The following is a 23270-nucleotide window of genomic DNA, read 5'->3' as shown; positions in this document are numbered from 1 at the left end:
AGTGAGGCTCGCGGGGAAGCCATTTGGCAGCTTAGAGACTTATTTTGAAATGCCCATAACTCCCTACTCCTAATATAATGGCAGATATACTTCTCTAAAATTGACCCAAAATTTCTATCCAAAATTCTGCCAAATTTTTCAAATTTTCGACAAACATATTTTCTTCGATTTGCCTGATCTCGGAATCTTCCGAAACTTTCCATACATGGTATTTATCATTAATTATACTTGATAAGGGTCATGTCCTTTGGTTCCAAGATTGTCCTTCCCGGTTACGACTTATGAGATCATAATTCATCCTCTACTTCATTGTTACGTACTTCCCATGGCTTGTACTTTTCAAAACTTCACGGGACGTCTCCGATACTCCATTAATACGGTGAAATACGTGGCGTGCTCATGCTCTAAAAGTGTGAGGTGTAACATAAGGAGTGGAACTTATTTTGGGCCGTAACCCCTTCGAAACTGGAAATGAAAACGGACCTTTTTTGGACTTGAAAATCGGGACTCAAACACATATTGGGCTTCATTTTATAAAATTAGAAACTTGGGCTGATTTTGGACAAATTAAAACCACTGATTTTCTGGAAATACAAGTGTAAATTGGACTCTTTTAAACTTATTTTGACTTAAGGATATTTTTAAATATTTTGGGCCAAAAGCCCGGACCTTAAGACATAAAAACAAGAGGAAATACATTTGGACTATAGTTTGCAATAATATGGATTTGGGGTAGAGTATGGTTGACCTTAAATGAGCTAAAATGGAATAAAAATAGGTAAAATCCTTTTCTCTATTTATACTCATAAAAACTTATGCTATCTTTTAAAGAAGATATACTCCATTCTTTCTTTCTTTCTATATATATATATATATATATATATGTAAACTTGTAAGGATTCAAATCATGACATTTGGACCAAACTAGTAGAAACTCTACTTAAAGAGAAAAGCTTAAGTGTATTTTGGTTTGAAAATGAAGTGACTTCAACCCTCATAAACATTTTCCAATAACCACCTCTTTTTCCTTAAAGATTTTGCCAAAAAGATGGAGTTATGATATTGACATGACATTTTTTTGCAAGAAAGAAAACATTTTTAGCAAGTAATCACAGTTAATCACACATTGAAGCTCGAAGGTCAACTGTATTCTACGGATCATTGATACTAGGGTGCTTAAAATCTTTCCTAGGAGATCACCAGAACCCTTACTTCGAACTCTGTTTTAAAAGGGATTTTTCTCTTGTTTGATAAAACCCTTTTAACTTAGTTTTCCTAATTTTCCTTATAAATTAGGTGGCGACCCTAAAAATATAAAAATCTGAATAGTGTCCACAACCTCTTACTAGCTTTTCTGTACCCGCGTAAAAGTGAACCGTAACAGCATCAACTGTAGTAACTACATGGCTCTGGAGGAGCTGATTGGCAAGTTGTGACAACAACTCTTTCATATCAGGATCTTGTGTTTGTTGAATGGAACTTCGCCAAGGTCGGTGGAACGAGGTCATGCCACCAGGGGCTCAGGAAATGCCTCTGGTCCCTTAGGAATTTCCGTGGAAATTTCAGGATTTTCGTCTCCACGACTCGGGGGGTCCTCTTTCCCTATTTCACCATCTTCAATGTTCACCACGCCATGGCTAGATACAGATATTTCCCTCCAAGCCTCAATAAGTCAGCAGTGGGTTCTCACCCAAGATCCAATTACTTCGGAAGGAGTCTCAGTAGGTTAAGGAGGGTTGCGGGCTCTACGTTTCTGGCCGCTTAAGGCTCGGGATCCGGAATTCATGATGTTGGACAAAGCAGTTTCACTCGAAGGAATTCTCCGAGCGGTCGCCTTCTCGTAGGAATGCCTGAACAGATAGAAAGGGAACTGTAAGCATGGAGAATCTAGAAGGAAAGCATATGGGGACAGGATCCAATGTCTTACCATGTCTTTTCCCTTTCCACCAGTCAAAAGTCAAACTCTTCCAGGTCTTAACGACGTTTGGATAAAGCTCGCATTAGATCCATTACCCAATCAAACATTTCATGCACAAAACCAGGCGCCACGGGAGCGGCTACGAAGATTGGAGACATTATCAGGTGCATTCATGCATGAATAGGAAAAAGAAAGGGAATAGTACAATATCAATGAGGTGTTGAGGATTATGTGTGATATTACAGGCTTTTCGAAAATGATTCGAGGAGGGACGGTGAAGGAAATCGATGTTGATTATAACAAACAGTCACACCAACCGCGACCTAATTCGTCTGCGACACTGTTGATCCGTTTGTGGGAACCCTGGGGTATAGGTGAATCACCCCCCCCCCCCTCCTCTCGCCCCTCCCAGAACAGCCAGGGAGAAAAAGGTGCATCAGATGGTCAATAGTGAAGTCCAGTCCGGCACGGTCAGCCAGATGTTGCACACAATAAACCTTTCTCCATAATTGGGGAGCAAGTTGACCAAGGCAGATCTGGTACCGACGGAAAAAAAATTCACAATTTGTGGTACGGGAAGCATGAATTCTATTGTGAAAGGGTAAGTATGGATCATGGTGTAGCCATCGACGTGCTGAGTCATCCGGCCCTCAGCTCCCACCGAAAAAGCCACGACTTCGGTACCCCAAATCCCAACTACAATGCGCATAAACTTGCGGGATATTCTCACTGGTGATTAAGAAAGTGATTCCACCCATTGATTCATGCCGGTTATTGATGCGGAATCCCCTTGGTACGCACAGTCAAGAGGAAGGATATCAGCAGCATGAGAGCTCAAGTCTATCTCTTGCGTGGTTGAAGGCATAGGGTTTTCCCCTTGCCTGTGTGAACGAGAATCAGAATGCTCCTCCCCTTATCCTTCAGAAGGGTGAGAGTGGGAGGAAGACATAGTTCACTAAGTGAGGGAAACCATGGTCATAATAGAGTTTTCTCATAGAGGGATGAAGATATATAAAGGAGTGAGTACGTAGAAGGAATGAAATAAATTGAAGAAGAGTAGAAGATATTGGATGGATCTTGGGTTAATATAAAGATAGAAAATCTTTAATACTCACGAAACAAAGAGTCGTGTATCATTATGAAACGTTAATCATCGCCCCACCAATAAAAATGTGCAGTGGCAGCTCTGGCAACTATCGTGTCGACTAAAGTGATGGGACATTTCATTTCCCACCAAAAGACACAAGTATGAACTTTTTCACTTCCCGACCACACCTGTTCGAGTTCCAGGAAGTGGAGGGACTATTTGTATTGGGAAAAATTCGTAGAAAATAACTAGACGAATGCCATGGCGACACATGTCAACGGGAATGAGCCTGATCCAATTCAGCACTCAAGTGCTTCCGAGGGTGATCAAATGACTCCAGAGGTTCATTAAGATTTGTGTTCTTGGGAACGTGAATCTGATTTAGCACCGGTTGAAGAGGCCAACGGTCAATCGTCACAAGAAGACTTTGCACCTCCCACGGGACATTAATAGGCATTATTGTCATCTTTATTGTCCATCATTTCTATAGTATTAATTTGTAATATTAATTGGGGCATGATTCGTGGAACGTGTATCCTTAAGTCCAAGTATAAATAGGGTCTATAATTTCACTGAAGAGGGATTCAAGAGATACATACAATACACACTTGATATTTGCGCTATTTTATGGTTTCTTGTCTAAATTGAGAGATTATCGATATTACAATTGGCAGCTTTCCCGGAGACCCTAGATCAAAGTTTCTCCAAGGCTCAGGCTATCTTAATTCTTTACTTTCAATTATATTTCGTTTACATCGACTTCAACTACAAATTACATGGCTATCTTGGTCACTTTTGATCCACGTGTCCTTGACCACGTATACAAATTCAACTGTATAGATTTATAAGTAAACATATATGTGTGTACACAAACACACAGATATATATATATATATATATATATATAGACACACACACTAGAAGTCAATGCCTGTGTTAGCACGGACCTAATAATATGTGGTCTTTTACTTATTAATGTGTTCCTTGTTGCTATATCTTTTGTTTATTTTTCATTAATCTGTTTTTTGAATAGTGCAAAAAAATAATTAAGTTTAAACTTCTCATTTTAGCTTTTATAAGAAGTTTTTATAGCCACAAAAACATTAGGCCATAGTTAAGAGCAAAAGTTTCCAAGAGTTCTATAATTACACAAATATTATGACACTAGTGTTATTTGGCCCGGGCTTAAACCGACGTTAAAATTGAATTTGCAGATATTTTTAAATTTGTTTTTTTTTTGTTCTTGCTTCTTTGTTTTTGTAATATTAGTTTGACACTTTCTAAAGAATTCTAAAATATTAAAGTAAAAAAAAAGGTATTTAAAAGCTAAAGGAAAACATTTTTCATAGTCTATATATTAAACTAATAAATTAAAGCTTTTCTAATTTCTATTTTACGGAACTTTTGAGATAATAGTCTCCGATGATCCAATGAGCTTTTCATATCTTATATTAATTTCATTTTTTTCTCTGAATTGAACCCATATTAGCTGATTTATTTTTTACAAAAAGATACTACTAATTGTCAAAAATATTTTATGCTACAATATTGTTGCATGATGAAATCAATAAAGTTAACTTATAAATCAATATAAAATAATTAAAAGTTTTGGCATTGGAGGATACTTTTGTAGATGTTCTTTCAAATTAAACAATAGAAAAAAATATTGCAAAAACAATGAAATTAAATTATTCTTACTTTAAGCTTTCTTTTTCCTTCCAAAAAGTACATGTTAGAAAATATATTTTTTCCTTTTTCTTAATTTAATGAACTTTTTTTATGGAATATACATTGTAATAATTTTTTCACGTTGAACTTAACTATTTTATCCGAAATTATATAAAATATTGACTATCCCGTATTTCCCAAAATATTTTAATACTAAAAAAGTGAAAGTATACTTTTGCAATTTTTCAGTATTATTTCTGTTTGGAGATTAAATTGTATTTTCTTTAACTACATTTTCTTCAAAGATTTTCATAATATATATGAAAATAATGTTTTATAGTTCCTCTTTTAATATAGTCATTTATTAGATAAATTTTATGCTAAAAGTGTCTGCACGTAAATTTAGATTAATTAGCTATTGTACTTCAGAATTCATTTTTCGATTGGACGGAAGGACTATAATTTACATTTCTGATACATTTTAAAAAATATTTAACAATGATATAAGTTATTAGTGTTTATTCATTTACTTTAAAACTTAATCCTACCTTAAGTGAAATCTTTATTAATTACGTATGTTTACAAGCACGTAACAACAACAACAACGTACCCAGTGAAATTCCACAAAGTGAGGTCTGAGAAGGGTTTGCTTGCAAGCACGTATAATACAAAATTACAACAACATACCCAGTGAATCCCACAACGTGGAGTCTGGGGAGAGTAGAGTGTAGGCAGACCTTACCCCTACCTTGGGGTTTGGGAAGGGTTTGCTTTACAAGCACGTATAATACAAAATTACAAGAGAAACTAAAACAAAAAAAAAACTTTACATTTAATCGGACGAATAAAAATTTAAAATATCATATGATAAATGGTAAATAGCATCAATAAAAAAATAATATCATAAGAACAATATTTTAATTCAATAATTAAGCCTATATAAGATATAAATTGAATGATGGGATGATTCTTTACGTATCTATAATAAATTATTAAGGAAAAATATAATTTAAAACAAGTTTAATATAATATTTTCACATAAAAGAAAGACCATAATATGTCTGATTAGTGTGCTTTTGGGCTCATTATCACCTTTTTCATGAAATCATCACTTTTAATGGTATGAAAAAAGTCCTTAAAGTTATGTATGAGGACTTTGTAAGTCATTAAAACTTTAATTAGGAATACAAAAGAAATTAAAAAAAAATCATGTGAGGACTACGAAAAAGGATATTCTCATAGAAAGATTAGTTTGATAGTTTCGGCGATCTTTAGCACGGGTCCAAAACTAAGATTAAAAGTTAAATTTGCTTTTTGTGACATTAAGTTATTGAAAGATTAGTTCGATGTTTTCAGCAAACTCTTAAAAACTAAAGATTTTTCATATATTTCGATTGCATAAAAAAACAATTAAAGATCGAACAAAAATTCTATTTTTGTCCTTACTTTAGACCTTTTTTTTTTTTAACCTTCAAACAACTACATGACATAAAGTCTCTTAATTTTTAACAACATCCAATATGAACTATACCATTTTCTTCCAAAAAGAAGAAAAATGGTATGGTTCTAGAGACATCAGCTATTTATGCTATATTTATTCTTCTGTTGGGATTTTAATGAGGTTACTTATAAACAAAGATAACTTTCAAACAAATAAAAATAAAATTTTATACTTACTAATGCTTGTAGATGTCAATTTTAATTAAATTATACAAAGTATATCGAAAAGATGAAGAAAATTAATAACTTTTCTTAATATAAGTAGACTTTCGTGTTACTTTCTAAAATTTTACGTGATGAGAAAATGACATTTTTCCTTTTGTTAGTTTAAATGGAATATTATTTTATAAATGTATACTTTAATTAATTTCTCAAATACAAATGAAGTTTCAATGCTTCTTGATTCATTTAATCATCCTATGCTAACAAACACTGCCTAACATTTTTGTCACCCGCCCAAAAAAAAGATATACAAAAAACATAAAAGGTATATTCCTTTTTGTCACAATTTGTTTGACATTAGTACTGCCTGAGAAACTAAAAAATTGTTCCATTAACTACATATTTTTCAAAGATGTTCTCACTCCATCAAGTTCAGACTATAATTTCTTTTATTACTATTGTACATATATATATATATATAAGGGAGGATCTCAAAATTTTATAGTCCTCACATAAATATTTTGGTCTCTTTTTACCCCTAATTAAGGTTCTTATGACTTTGTAAGTCTTCATACATTTTGGTAAATATTTAGAACTTTAAGGACATTTTATATGTCACTAAAAATTATGATGACAAGGAAAAAATGAAAGTGGACCCCACAAAACACACTTATACATACTTGAGTCTTTTTTTTATGTGGAAATGTTATTAGATTTGTTTCAAATTATAATTTTCGTAAGAATTTGTTATAGACACTTAAAGAATTATCATGTCGTTCAATTTCTATCTTAATATAGGCTTAATTATCGATTTAAAACATTATTCTTATTATATTATTTATTTATTATTGATGTTACATACCATTTATCATTTGCTATTTTTCATATATATAAAGGAGGATCTCAAAATTTTGTAATCCTCACATAAATTTTTTGGTCTTTTTTTACCCCTAATTAAGGTTCTTATGACTTTGTAATTCTTCATACATTTTGGTAAATATTTAGAACTTTAAGGACATTTTATATGTCATTAAAAATGATGATGACATGGAAAAAATGAAAGTGGACCCCACAAAGTACAGTTATACATACTTGAGTCTTTTTTTTTATGTGGAAATGTTATTAGATTTGTTTCAAATTATAATTTTCATAAGAATTTATTATAGACACTTAAAAAATTATCATGTCGTTCAATTTCTATCTTAATATAGGCTTAATTATCGATTTAAACATTATTCTTATTATATTATTTATTTATTATTGATGTCATATACCATTTATCATTTGCGATTTTAAATTTTTATTTGTCTGATTATGGATAAGGAACCATGAGTATGAAGAATCATATTTCTTCCATAATTGATGGAAATGTAAAGTTTATTTTTCTTATTTTCTCTTGTAATTTTATGTCGTACATGCTGGTAAACATTAGTAATTAACAAAGACTCCACTTAAGGTATGATTAAGTTTTAAATTAAAAGAATAAACACAATAACTTATATCATTGTTAAATACTTTAAAAAGGTACCAAAATGTAAATTATAGTCTTTTCGTCTCAATCAAAAAATGAATTCTAGATTAATAGTTAATTAATCTATTTTGCATGCGCGCACTTTTAACATGAAATTTTGCCTAACAAATGACTATATTAAAAGAGGAAATATAAAACATTATTTTCATATATATTTTGATAATGTTTGTAAAAGTTGCAATTAAAGAAAATAAAATGTGATCTTCAAAATAATAATAATAATAAATAATTGCAAAATGTAAAATTTTCACTTTTTTTTAATATTAAAATATTGTGGAAATACAGAATAATTAGTATATAAATTAGGATAAGATAGTTAAGTTCAACATGAAAAGGTTATTACAATGTAGATTCTATAAAAAGGTTCATCAAATTAAGAAAAAGGAAGAGAAAAAAAAAAGTTATTTCGTATCATGCATTTTTGGAAGGAAAAAGAAGCTTAAAGTAAGAACAATTTAATTTCATTCACTTTTCATTATCTTTTTGTGTGGTTTAATTTAAAGACCTCTCCAAAAGTATCTTGCAATACCAATGCTTAATTTTTTTATTTATTTTTTGTAAGTTAACTTTATTGATTTCATCATACAACAATATTGTTCCATTAAATATTTTTAATATTAGTTGAATACTATATATCTTCTACAACAATATATATTAAGCCAATGGGTTCAATTCAAAGAAACAAATGAAATCAATTTTATATGATAAAGCTCAATTTAGATCATCGGAGACTATATTCTAAAAAAAAAACAAAAGAGTCAGTAAAAGAGAAATTAGAAGAGCTTTCGTGCATGATTTTCTAAAAGAACAAACTCTAAATACATAAACTAAGAAGAATTGTTCTCCTTTAACTTTCAGATATCTTTTTGTACTTCAATATTTTAGAAGTCCTTAAATAGTGTCAAACTGATGCTACAAAAAACAAAAAAAGTGAGAGCAGAAAAAATTCAAAAAAAATCTAGAAATTTAATTATTTACATTGGCTTGGGTCCGGGCTCAGAACGGGCCAAAGAACACTAGTGTTAAGTATAAATATATATTAAGAAATACTAGGGGTGCATGGCCCGTGGCAGCACGGGCCCAACATGTAGGACGCTTAAGCTGAGGAGTATAAAATTAACTTTATTTGCAAAACTTTCTGGGCAATTCTGCGAATTGCCCTTCTTTTGGGGTGGTCTTTAAATTTTGCCCCTCATATTTGAAATCGTTAAATTTTGCCCTTTGGCGAAACCCCATAGGTTCTAGGTTCGAACCCCCACACAGTCAAAATTTTAAAAAAATTCGCAAGGCAGAGTTTAAATTTCACTATGCCCCCATCGGCATACACTTGTGAAGGAATTACCAAAGTTATGCCGGACCCGGCATACTTATGCCTTATGGGCAGACTTGGCATAAGTATGCCGGGTCCGGCATAACTTTGGTAATTCCTTCACAAGTTTATGCCGGGTCCGACATAAAAGTTTGCCCATTAAAAGTATGCCCCCACCGGCATAAACTTGTTAAGGAATTACCAAACTTATGTCAGACCCGGCATACTTATGCCTTATGGGCAGACTTGGCATAAGTATGCCGGATCCGGCATAACTTTGATAATTCCTTCACAAATTTATGCCGGTGGGGCATACTTTTAATGGGCAAACTTTTATAGTATGCCACATAAGGCGAAATTGTTCCTTAAGGCATAACTAAAAGTTTGTCTTATAAGACAAAGTCTATACCTTAAGAAAAAATTCTGCCTTATGGGGCATACTTTTGGTTATGCCTTAATTAAAAGTCTGCCCATAAGGCATAGTTCCTTAAGGAAAAGTTTTGCCCCATAAGGCATAACTAAACTATGCCTTGAGGAAAAGTTATGCCCCCTCCGGCATAACTTTAGTTTTTCCTTAAGGACTTTATGTCGGATCCGGCATACACTCCCCCCAGCCCTGCCTTGCGAAATTATTTTTTTATTTTATGCCTGAGTGGGAGTTCGAACCCAAAACCTCAGGTATCCAAGCGAAAGGCAAAATTTAAAGACCACAAATATGAGGGGCATAATTTAAAGACTACCCCAAAAGAAGGGCAATCCGTGCAAAAATTGAAACTTTCTACTTAATTTTCAGTCTCTGAGTATACGCCATAAGTTGTGAAAAGCAAACATACGAATCAAACTTCCTACATATTAATAGCTTGATGCAGTCCCGTGCCAGCATGGTAAGTATAAGATATATGCATTATTTAAATCACATAATTTCGAAAACTATGTACAGGCTATGCTAGTTACTTATTGGAACTGGTATTGTGTTTTTTGTATTTTGCCTCCTTTGCTGCGTTCCTCTTAGCAGCGTTTGGCAAAAAACCTGTACAGTCACGCGATCGTGAAGCAATGATCACTTGTTAGTACTTATTTCTCAAAGGAAAAACAGAAGAAGACAAAGATAGTCCAGGCAAACTATGGTCAAACACAAACAAAATCACAACCAATATAGAGGGAAACAACAAAACCAATGTTTCATTGAAATAAAACCAATCTTTCACTGAAATCACCAAATCAAAAATCATTTACCCTAGATTTACTTTGTATTTCCTGGTAGTACATCTTTGTTTCTTGCAGGAGTTATTCCCTCTATATTGTGGATATGAAGGAGCAGAGGGCATTCATGTCAACACTGAGTAAGACATTACAAATTAGATCGCTACAAAAACCCTTTTAGTGACATGCAACATAATATGTGTTATAAGATGCTACAATATCATTGATTCTATCCGTCGAGAACTTCACCATTCTAAAAAAAATATTACATATTTGAGTGAAGAATGTCAACTTGTTAATTGAAAGCCCTTCCAAGGCTAGCTAGCACTTAGGGATCGTTTGCTACGACACCGAGATTATAGTTGAGATGAATTTATTCCACGTTTGGTTGAGATAAAATCGCAGTATAACTAATCCCGTGATTAGTTATCCTGAAATTGTAGTGTTATTTTATTCCTATGAGAGGGTGAAACAACTAATCCCGGGATAACTAATCCCAGGATAAGTTATACCCTGGGATAACTTGTTTCCAACCAAACGACCCCTTAAAGTATAAGAAGCTAATCTTGAAATGTTGCTTTGCAAGTATATTTCAGATGTTGGGAAAGGACTACAAAAGAAAAAACCAACTTTTATTCTGTTGAATTTTTTTCTTAATACAGTAGGCAACAACATGACTTTATAATCTTGAATCCAAACATAGCTTTCACCTAGATTAATCACCTCATAAACTTGTTTATTTAATCCAATGACAAGAGATTTGGTACACACCTTAATTTCTTTCACAGGAACTATGCTACTTCCTCTTGTTCTTTCAATTCTAAATCTGCCTTCAAACATCCCACATAATATTCTCCAAATCTGGTGAGAACTCATCTTTTAGCTGCACAAAGTGTATCTAAAGCATAGTTGTCCCATTCAAAACATCATTTTTTTCCTCCTTATTCCCATAAGTCTTCACTGGCAACTAATTTGCTACAATGATCCTCCTACTCTCATGTTACTTAGAGAAGCCCGATCAACACCAGAACAATCATCAAAAATCAGCAGATTGAAACAAGATCTTGACAACATAATGGCAAAACAGAACCAAAAGAACAGGGAGGAAACATAAAAAACAAAAACTTAGCTATCAAAAATTAAGACTTTTTAAAGATGAAGTTGAGAGCTCTGTATATAAGACCAAGAAACAGAGCAAACTCCAGGGATTCTTCTTGCTGTAATACCTTAATCTGTCTTCTAGTATCCCCTCAATTTCAATAAATATCTTCTCTCGGTTATCCCAATCAAAGACCTACTGCAGACAATGAAATTGAAAGAGAGAATTAACTGCGAAGAGAAATAATCTAATCAAAAGGTCATCGACCATGTTAAATGTTTAGACAGAATGACCTCTAAAAGAACATTCAGGCGTCATCCGAGGTTGAATACTTGGCCTTTGTTGTAGGTGGCATTTGCTGAAATGTGGAAAGTTTAGAGATATAGCCCAACCTCTCTTCAATAAGTCTTCTTTGAGCACAACCATGAAGCATCATTAACATCAAAATTAAAAAGTTTGATCGCAAAATGATAAACTATGTGAATATTTTACATCAAATATAACTATATCAAATGTGAAAATAAATTATTGGAAAAAGTTGTAAATTCTAATAAAAGTTTAGATGAGACCAGAAACATATTTTACCTCAATTAGCTGTTAAATTGAAGCATTGCCATGGCGTGTGGAAAATGTGCATTTGCTTGAAATAGTTTTCAAATAACTATTTTGCACCTTCAAGCCCGCATTTCTAGCTTTATCTGCCCTATGAAATTTTTAGTGATATTCGGTGCATAGAGTAGAAGAAAATCTTAGAACTTATAAAGAAAATAAATAAAGTGATCAAATAGCCCTAAAACGTATACACTCATGTGAGTTATGTCACTGCTAGAAAAAAACTACATATTCATGAATCATTAAGTCAAACAACTAACAGACATTCACCAATCAAGTTATGGGAACCAGCTCCACACTAACTAAAATGCAGTACAATTACGAAATAAATAGAAGCAACTAAAAGAGCATATTGAACTAAAGCTGAAAACCCAACAAACACACGGGAAAAAAAATGTAGAAAGAGGAGAAGAAAAACTGGCAGAAAAGTATGAGAAAAGGACCAAAATCATACATTATGTTTGGATTTGGATCAAAATCATACATATTCTTTCACATGGAGCACTAATAATACATTATGTTTACATAAGTGGTGCACTTTTAGTCAAACTCTCAAATATTTTTTTAGAAATTTAACGGAAAAGAACAAAAATGTCCCTGAACTTTTAGAAAAGGTATAAAAATACCCTTTATTCATCTATCTTGCTAAAACTACCCCCAATTCAATTTTTTGGCTCATTTATTCCCCTTGACTAACGGACAACACTAATTTCTTTAAAAAAAATAAAAAAAATTGCACATGACATTTTATTACTGAAAAATTGATTTATTCTTTTAAAAAGAAATCTGAAAAATCGTTATTTATAGAATAAGGAAAAATAATTTTTCAACATCCATTTCTTTAAAAAAACATATGTAGTAAGCCTTTTATATATATAAAAAAAACAAAAAAACAAAATTGGATTTTCATTAAAACATGTGAAATTTTTTTAAATTTGGAAAACTTTTTTTTAACGGATGGAAACCCCATTTTTATTTTTAGAAAATTCAATTTTTAAATCTGAAAAACTGATTGTTTTTTTAAGTAAAATGTGCAAAACTAATACTCCATAATTTTCTTCTAGATTTAAAAAAAGATAGTTTTCTGGTTTTTTTTAAACACAGTTTTTCTATAAAAAATTTAATTTTTTCATATTTTTATAAAAATCCAATTTTTCACATTTTGAAAAGAAAAAAAAAAGTGTTGTCCGTTAGTCAAGGTTTTACTCGTTAAAAAAAAGTTTTTCAAATTTAAAAAAATTCCACATGTTTTAATGAAAATCCAATTCTGTTTTTTTTTATATATATAAAAGGCTTACTACATTTGTTTTTTAAAGAAACGGGTGTTGAAAAATTATTTTTCCTTATTCTACAAATAAAGATTTTTCAGATTTCTTTTTAAAAGAATAAATCAATTTTTCAGTAATAAAATGTCATGTGCAATTTAAATTTTTTTTAAAAAAAAAAAAATAGTGTTGTCCGTTAGTCAAGGGGAATAAATGAGCCAAAAAGTTGAATTGAGGGGTAGTTTTAGCAAAATAGATGAATAAAGGGTATTTTTATACCTTTTCTAAAAGTTCAGGGGCATTTTTGTTCTTTTCCGTTAAATTTCTAAAAAAATATTTTGGAGTTTGACTAAAAGTGCACCACTTATGCAAACATAATGTACTATTAGTGCTCCATGTGAAAGAATATGTATGATTTTGATCCAAACCCAAACATAATGTATGATTTTGGTCCTTTTCTCAGAAAAGTATACCTAAACTTAGAACACCCAACCGAGAAAAAAGAAATCACAAAGATGAAGAGAATTGAAAGACTTTTTTGCAAGGCGAAAATGGGAAAGTATTTATCTGAAAGTGTGAGTAAAGAGGAAACGGTAATTGCTGTGTCTATTGTAATTTAAATTACAGAAAAAGAAAATGGTCTTTTAAATTAAAAGACACATGGAATCACATGCTATTAACACCTATCAATTCTCAAAACAGATTAAGGGACACATAGATTTTCCATTATAAAGGTAGCTTGGCAACTGATACTAAAAGACCATTATACCCTCAACTGAGATTTTTATTGCCCTGAAGCTGACATGTCGAAACCCCCTCTTATAAAATATAGAATATTTATGAATTCATACCAAATATTGAACTGACCAAATAGTATGCCTTGCATTATGTTTTTAGATGAATGGAGTATAAACTACAACTTACATTGTTCGTTATGCATAGAAAATATTACTAAGTATGCATACATCGAATTTAAAAAATAAAATATTATAATACACCAAATAATATCCAAAAAAGAAAGTTAATTTTGTTAAACATGAACAATATGGCTAATCAATATACAAAACAACACAATATGCCAATGAAGATTCAAATTTCAATATTATTAACAAATGATTAGATAAAAATGAATCTTTTATGGAACAATAGCTAATCCAGATGAAAACAAATTTTATCTATTAAATTTTTAAAGTTTCACACAAGCAATTAAAGAGCTGTTAATTAGAGAAATTTCAATTTTTGGGTGCAATACATGTTTTAATTAAGGTAACTGCAAATGTGGTGTATTCTTTCATTCAAATTATGCATAGTGACGTGTTTCTTTTAATTGACTTCATGGAAATTCACAATTTCTTAAGCCTTTTAAGAGAAGGTTAAAATTTTCTAAATTTATCAAAATTGGGTGTGGCACCTAAGAAAATAAAGTAGGAGTAAAAATAAGATATATGAAGAAGCTAGTACATGTCACATCACCTTAAAAAAATTAGCCAAGGGTTTTGTATTATCAAAAAGGTTTTAAAAGTGTCTTGATATTTTTTTAAACACCCTATAGTAGATGAAATAATAAAAGACAAATATAGTGATAAATATGGAAAAGACAAACTTTAGTTGGCAACCCTTAGTTGTAATGTAACCAAGATTTTAACTAACTCTAACTAAGAACTACAAAAAAGTTACACTGGCCATTATTATATATAGTAATGTTTAATGCCGTAACTTTTAGTTAAGTTATTTTGTCTGCAAGGTTTTTTCTTCAAACTTCTTATATCCAAATTAAAACAAGTATTGAGAAGCAGAAAATAAATGAATTTTTTACTTAACTTATCAATTGTAGCTAAAAGAGTAGTTTATTTTCTACAGTTGGAAAAACTCCTAAACAATTAATTTTTCCTTGAAGTTTACTTTTTCTGCTAAAAATTTGGATAAGTATATTTATACCAATATAAATGGCGTTCATATCCGAAAGAAATGAACTTTGATTGTAAATGAACTTAATTAAATGCTTGTACTTTTATCAACTTAACGAAAAGAATACAGAAATTTATTGCAATTATATGTATATTTTCCTTGAGTTTTTTCCTATTTAGAGTATAATCCCATATTACAATTTTCCATGTTACCAATACTTGATATTTTAGAGTAGCTCATTTGGATACTATATTATAGTACTAAAAATCGGCCCCTCTCTCTCTCTACATACATGCATATATATATATATATATATATATATATATATATATATATATATATATATATATATATATATATATATAAACATATATTATTTTAAAAGCATGAATATAAATATTGGTTGACCGAAATATCCTTCAACTATTAATCGACTTTTATGCCCTTTTAGTCTAACTTTATCATATTTCTATTTGCTACTTTCATAAATTAAAAATTACACGTTTGAAAATAGAATCTTAAACGAATACTATTTCTGAAATTTGATAACCAATCTAGAGCCCGTTTGGATTGGCTTATAAGTTGCCTATAAGCTGTTTTCAGCTTTTTTGAGTGTTTGGCTGACCAGCTTAAAGTCATTTTGTGCTTAAAATAAGCCCAAAAAATTAGTTGGACCCGTTTGGCTTAGCTTATCTAAAGCAGCTTATAAGCTGCTTTTTTTATGCTCATCCAAACAGGCTCCTAATTAAGCTATCACGTTTAGATAAGGAAATATGACCAGTGGCCTTATTGGGCTTGTTTAAATGGTAGTCTCACTTGGACGAAGGAATATTATTGGAATGACTTCCAACTCTAATTTTAGATCTTTCTTGTGAATCGAACATATAAATACTTGCACAACTTAAATTAGGCTACATTCATATTTTTTAAAATAGTGTAAATTTTATGCAAAGTCAGCGAATAATTCTTTACATTATCAGGTCATTTAAAAGATATTTGCAGGTAAATATCCTTGAAATGTGAGATTTTAAATTTTGAAAAATAAATATGTTACCTACTACAACAGATAAAAATGACCTAATGGTGTAAAAATTACTTATATTATTTTGGAGTAAATCCTAAGATAACATGAAGTACCTGGCATAGTAAATTTCATTTTAATAGTGTCCTCACCAATGTTTATGCAATGTAGGTGATTTTGTAAAAATATACTTAGACGCGGACACTAAAAAAACCACGTGATTTTCTACCATGCTGTAACTTCTTCCTGGTGAGTTGGGTCTGGTTCGTTTAAAAAATGAGTAGACTTATTTTTTTAAAGCCACATAGATATCTTTTTAAACGAAGCACACAACCCACTAGAAAAAAATTGTCACGTGGTTTTAAAGGAATAAGTCTATTAAAGAAATGGGTAGATTTCTTTATTTTAAGCCACATGACATCTTTTAATTAAAAAATAAGCTAAATAGTTTTTAAAAAATAATTCGTCGGCGAAAAGGGTATATTTGCACCATTTGTGTAACGCAAGGGGTATATATGCACAACTTTTTTAACGAAAGGCATATCTGCTACAAATCACAAAGTTGAGGGAAATATTTGCACCTTTGTCCTAAAATAAATATATATAATTACAAATAATATTATCCAATATTTTTCGCTAGGCTTGAGATTGTTTGAAAATAACGTGCAACTCAAATATCTTTTACTATGTTTGAGATTGTTTGAGAATAACGTGCAACTGCACGTTTATAGAAAGTAGTATATATAAAGGAGGGAATGAAAAAGCTGATGTGGCACCTCTCATAATCCAGAAAAAGTATTTATCTATTTTCTCAGATTTTTGGAGTTTTTCTCTCATTTTAATACAATATTTAATTATTTACACCCAAAAAGTTAAGGTTTTAATTATAGTTCCATAATAAATCAGGGGAGAGAAAACTTAAAGACATCCGTTCAAAATTGACTCTCCAGTTTATCCTAATTTTCTGCCTATTTCCTCTCTCTTTTTTCCCCCCAATTTTGTAAGAAAATTCATAGGTCATGCCTCTTAACTAGCCAATTTGTAACCTCCTCCTCTTTTCCTTTGCAGGTAAATCTGTTTTCCTTATTTAATGACGCCTTTCTCTTTTACTCTTCTTCCTCCCACTGGCAAATTCTTCTTTTCACCATCCATATTTTTAATTTTTTCATGTTTTTGGTTAGTTGTAGTACTGAAGTTTGTATTTTTAGTTGTTTGTTGCGCACTAGTTGAATTACACACCTTTTTGTAACGATCCGGTCGGTCGTTTTGATAACCAGTGCTCTAGTTTGTGTGTCATCTATTCCAGAAGCTCCGTTATAATTATTTTGACTTACTAGCCACATTTGAAGTCAAACGAATATCATTTGATTCACTTCGACAGAAGGTTTCACTTTGGAAATTCCGACATTTAATTATTAGGATAAATTATTTATTTTGGGAAAACGTGCTCTGATTGTCAATCTGAAGATTCCGTTAGATTTAAAATATTAGTTATGATCTGCAGAAATTGACGGGGATAATTTTAGAGTTCATCTGGTTGATTTTTGACAATTAAGTCTATTAATGTTTAATATGTCTATTTATGGTGAAAAGATAGTCACGGAAAGAAATTGGACCTGGATCCGAGATTTGTTGTTTCAGTTAGCTTTGTTGTGATGTTTATGACTTGTGGGGATGAGTGACTCCATTCCCAAGGTGATCAGATGAAAATTGAAGAAGAAAATCTAAGTTTTGGAATTTTAAAGGCTTAAGTTTGAGGAATTTGATCAAAAGTTGACTTTTGGGTAAACATGCCCATAATCTAATTCTGCCAGTTCCATTAGGTCCAGAATGTCATTTATAACTTAATCGAGTCGTAGGTTCAGTTCCCGAGAGGTTCGGGTGTGATTGGGGTGGTTGGTTGAGCAACTAGCTTTTGGTATGATTTGGAGTTGACCACGGTCAACATCGGGTCAAGACGGTTCCATTTGGATGTTTTGAGAGTTCGAACAGGTTCGTATGATGATTTTGGACTTGTCCACAAATTTTGGTTAGATTCCGATGAGTTTCAGATGTGTTTGGGTTGTATATTGTTTGTTTTTTGTTTCGACGCCGTTTTGAGCAAAAAAAGGTACCATACTGAGCAAACAAGCTTAAGTTTTTTTTTCGATTGAACCGTTAGATCTGTATCGTAATTTTAGAACTGCAATAAAAATCGTCGCGTTTCGCCATTGTATGAGGGAGATATGGGAATTTTACTAAAATTTTGCTGTGCTGATTTTCTAGTGTGATTTTTTGCTGAAAATTACGAAATTGCAACTAAGGTCGTCCTTTAAAGTTCTGCCTTCTTCCAAAAATGGAAACCACCATATCTCACTCATTTTAAGGCCAAATGAGGTGATTCAAAAGCCTAACTTGAGTGAAATTTCGAAAGGAATCTATTGGAGTTATCAAAAATGAGCTTTGGGATCGTACTAGCACTAGATATGGGTCGGACAATTGGGCGTTTTGGTTCTTATTATTTGCTTGGGGTTTCTCACAATCTTAGAAGTTGATTTTGGGAGACTTGAAGACTCGTTCAAGAATTATCATTTGGGTAAGAATCCAAACACCTTTTTATGATTATTCCATCGTTTAGTAGGATTTTTCATGCTAAGATTCTTGAATTAAGGGAGCCTTCGATTAGCGAAGCCTATGTTTAGATGATATTGTCGGAGAATGTATGTAAACCTTCGGGTATAAAGTTGGGTTGGATATTGCCTTAGGTTGGGCCTTGTTGAATGATTTGGGGACTAGCCACCCCATTGCATTGTTGACTTATCTTGTTCTATTTACTTATTGGCTCGTTTCCACGTTGAGACATTGGATATTGGTGATTAGTGATATATCATGATTATGATATTGCAGTACCTTACTTGATTTTATATTGAGATGAGAATTGTGATTCCATTGTTGCTTATTGTGTAGCCTTATTGTTGATACTTGTTTACCATGTGTGGTACTGTTTGGGATTGAATTGGTTGTTGATATTACATTGCATCATATCCATACTCATTTCCATGATACATTGATATTGCATTGTTATGGTACTGAGGATGGAAAGTGAGAAGGAAATACTGATGCGTTGAAACACATTGTATATTGAGTCATCTCTGGGTTGTGTGCGGGATGACTGATCTGAGGCGTATAGGTGGGAATGGAGTCATCTCTGGGATGTGTGCGGAGTGACTGGTACATGGACTTCGCAGGTCCCCCATGGGTTGTGCTGCCGAGATGTGATGTTCCATCGGTCGGAGTACATTTATACGGTGCATATGCATTGCATTCATCATTCATACATTATTCCATTGCATTGTACCTCTTGGTTTTCTGTGATATTGTTGTGATATATTGGTTCGGAATGGTCACACTAAGATTTGGCACAGTTGGGTTTAGATGCTATAACATAAGTGATGACTTGTTGTGATATGATTGTGATATACTGGTTCGGATCACACTGAGAATTGGCACAGTTGGGTTTAGATGTTATAACATAGGTGATGACTTGTACCGTGGTTATGGATTCGTGTTGACTTGTACCTTGTTATTTTACGTGTTTATCTTGCTTTGTTGTCTTTATATACGTTAGCTAGTCTTAGTCGGCCTATGATACCTACCAGTACTTATTGTTTGTACTGACCTACACTTGCTGCATTCTTTTATGAATGCAGAGTACCGGGTTGGATCTACTTCTACCCCTCGTGGCTGATTATCGAGATTACTGCCGAGTCTATTCAGGGTGAGCCTGAGGACGTTCGCTGCCCGAAGACTTTTCCTACTACTTATGTCTCACTTTTCATTCTGAGACATGATTTGAGACTACTTATGTATTATTATCACTATTCATACTTGTAGTATTTGGTTTAGATGCTCTTCTACGATCAGACCAGATACTGGGGTTGGATTTTTATTACTTCCGCACTTTCTTTATATTATTATCGTGAGACTTACGTTATTCTATTTCCTTCAGCATTACTTATGTTGTATGATTGTTGGGATAAGGGTTCGTCTACCGAGATAGGAAAGGTAGGTTCCCGCACGACTTAGTGAAATTGGGTCGTGACACTTTTATTTGATATGGTTTGTGTTTCTTAATTTTGCACAAGTCACTAGACACGGATACATCAGTGACTCTGGACATTCTGGTGAATCTCCTAAAGGTATAAAAATCAACTGTATGTATCTAAGAATTTAGTTGATTTAATTGTGTCTTATGTCCTGTTTTTCCTTTAAATCGAATGAGAGATTATCATTGAAATTTTCTATTTGATGTAATGAGTTAGTGTAACGACCCATTTGGTCGTTATTGCATTTCCGGCCCTTTTGACCTTTTCCCGAGCTTGGTTAGCTCACTTTTGACCCGAGGGGACCGTTAACATGCTTCCCGAGGTGTCTTGACTTGATTCGGGCGACTTTTTGTGAAATATGGGCTTTAAGCAACAAAAACGATTGACTCAAAGTTGACTTTTGGATAAACGGACCTTTTTCGGAAATCCCTCAATTCCGAGAGGTTGGGATGGTCATTTAGAACTTGTGTGTATATCTGGTTCGATTCCCAATGCACTCGAATGCATTTTGGGACTTTGGTTGGGAAGTTGGAAATGAGGTATCGGGGGTTGACTCGGTCAACGAGACCTCCGTTAGGAATTTCGAGGCCACGAGTGCGTTCGTAGCGCATTTTTATGTATATCTGCATATTTGGTTTGTGTCCGGAAGGCTCCGGAGTGGTTCCGGATGTCGATTTCAAGTTTGGAAGACATTAGAATTTCTGGTGTCTGGTGAGCGCTATGGTGGTAGGGCTGACCACCATAGCGGTGGCGCCATGGCGGTAGGGCTGACTGCTATAGCAGTGGCACCATGGCGGTAGGGCTGACCGCCATAGCGGTGGCGCCATGGCGGCCCGTTGACCGCCATAGCGGCCGACGGACAGTGATTGGGGTATTTAATGATATAAAACTACAAGTCTTTTCATTCATTATTATTCCGAAAGTAATTCATCTTGGTAGATTTTCTAGAGGTTTCTTGGGGCAAACTCGTAGAGGTAAACTCATATATCATCTTTACCTAATTTTGATTCTTTATCTCACCTAGTTATCTTTAATCCATGCTAGAATCTTCCTAAAGTTATGAGAATTAAGTAGGTCTGGGATTATCTTCCTCTAATAAACTTGTGAGCATAAAACCTTGATTTGTTAATGAAGTTAGCATGGGTTAGCACGGAATTGATGGGTAATGACTATAGTAACTGGAATCTTCCATCTCCAAGGCTTAATTTGTGAATTAAAGGTTAGGGTTTATACCTAAAATTTGGGGTTTTACTTGAAATTCGAAATTGGTAAATCTATGAGTTAATTTAGCAATTAGTGGTTGGGTTATGATCACCTAGTGCTTAATTTGATAATTTGCTTCCGAATTTCCCATTTTGCCCTTGTGGGCCTGTTTCCCCAATTTCTAGGGTTAGAATTGACCTAGATTGAATAGTAGCAATATTAGTATCATTCTTCATGATTTCTAATCTAGGTTTCGATTACGCTTACACTACTTTGGTTCTGAGGTTCAGCAGAAAGGCAAGGCAAATGAGTGAGTTGTTGGTGTTGCGATTCGGCCATCCAGGTAGGTTATGGCTTACCCATGGTGAGACTTCGTATAGCGAAACACATATTTAGATTATATTGTCGGAGACAGCATGTGAACTTTCGGGTATGAAGTTGGGTTAGATTTTGCCTTAGGTTGGGCCCTGCTGTGCGGTCGGACTGGCCACCCCGTAGTATTGTGTTTGATTGTTCTATTGTGTTGGCTTGCAGCCGTGAATTATTAATAGATATTGGATTCTGTTTATCGTCTTGATTACGATATTGTTGGATACCCAGTGTTGGTATTTGTGATTCGGATATATTGTTGGCATACCCACTGTTGGTATTTGTGGTTCGGATACGTTGTTGGCATACCCATTATTGGTATTTGTGACTCGGACATATTGTTGGCGTACCTACTGTTGGTACTTGTGATTCGGTTACATTATTAGCAAACCCATTGTTGGTATTTGTGATTCGGATATATTGTTGGCATACCCACTATTGGTATTTGTGGTTCGGATACACTGTTGGCGTACCCACTGTTGGTACTTGTGATTCAGTTATATTATTAGCATGCCCACTGTTGGTATTTGTGATTCGGATATATTGTGGCTTACCCATTATTGGTACTTGTGATATTGAGCATGATTATCGATGTTGATCCATGCATTACATGCACTCTCATTTTCATGATACACTACTGCATGGCCGATATCCGAGGTTCATCCCGGAATCGTTGTTTCAGTGAAATTGATACTTGATGAAACTCTTTTACTTGAGTGACGTGAGGTGGCCGATATCCGATGTTCATTCGGGAATCGTTGATTGTGTGAAATGGATACTTGATGAAACTCTTTTACTTGAGTGATGTGAGAGGCCGATGTCCGATGATCAATTCCGGAATCGTTGTTGCATGGCCGATATCCGATGTTAGTTCCGAAATCATTGTTAGTGCATGGACTCCACGGGTCCCCAGGGTGGTGCCGGTGAGAACCCCCCGTGGGCAAAGATTCGGGATCCCGTCTGTCTGTTGGGCAAAGATCCGTGACGAGTGGCACTTAGACTTCACGAGTCACGCTGGGTTGTGCTACCAAAATGTCGATATTTTCGTCCGGAGTACATGTGTACACCGCATTTGCACGACATTGCATTGCATTCATACATGATTGCAGTGCATCGCATTATGACTTGATTGAGATGTTTGGTATTGTATTGTGATGTTGGATTGGATATATTCGGACTTGGCACATTTGGGATTAGATGCTTTACATAGGCGATGACGGATACTTGGATTTGATTACATTGTCTTAGACTTGTTGGTTTATTTGCTTATCTGCTTTATTATCTGAGTTGTGTTAGTTATGCCTAGTCGGCCGATGATGCCTACTAGTAC

General features: G+C 33.4%; 1 long non-coding RNA gene across 5 annotated transcripts; it reads right to left on the bottom strand.

Moving 5' to 3' along the window:
• Positions 1–10005: 10005 nt before the first annotated feature.
• On the bottom strand, positions 10006–13953 carry LOC132620312 (uncharacterized). Of its 5 annotated transcripts, none has more exons than XR_009574769.1 (4): positions 13828–13953; positions 12063–12175; positions 11605–11887; positions 10006–10205 (listed from the first exon to the last, which is right to left on the bottom strand). It is a non-coding gene; the product is annotated as an uncharacterized LOC132620312 (long non-coding RNA). The 5 variants fall into 5 exon arrangements; XR_009574767.1 differs by having other exon boundaries at positions 11605–11884; XR_009574768.1 differs by lacking the exon at positions 13828–13953 and having other exon boundaries at positions 12063–12515.
• Positions 13954–23270: the final 9317 nt, after the last annotated feature.

This window comes from Lycium barbarum, chromosome 11 (genome assembly GCF_019175385.1).
Source record: "Lycium barbarum isolate Lr01 chromosome 11, ASM1917538v2, whole genome shotgun sequence".
Taxonomy (NCBI): Eukaryota; Viridiplantae; Streptophyta; class Magnoliopsida; order Solanales; family Solanaceae; genus Lycium; species Lycium barbarum.
Note: the sequence above shows the minus strand (reverse complement) of the source record. Positions and strands in the feature narration are given on the sequence as shown.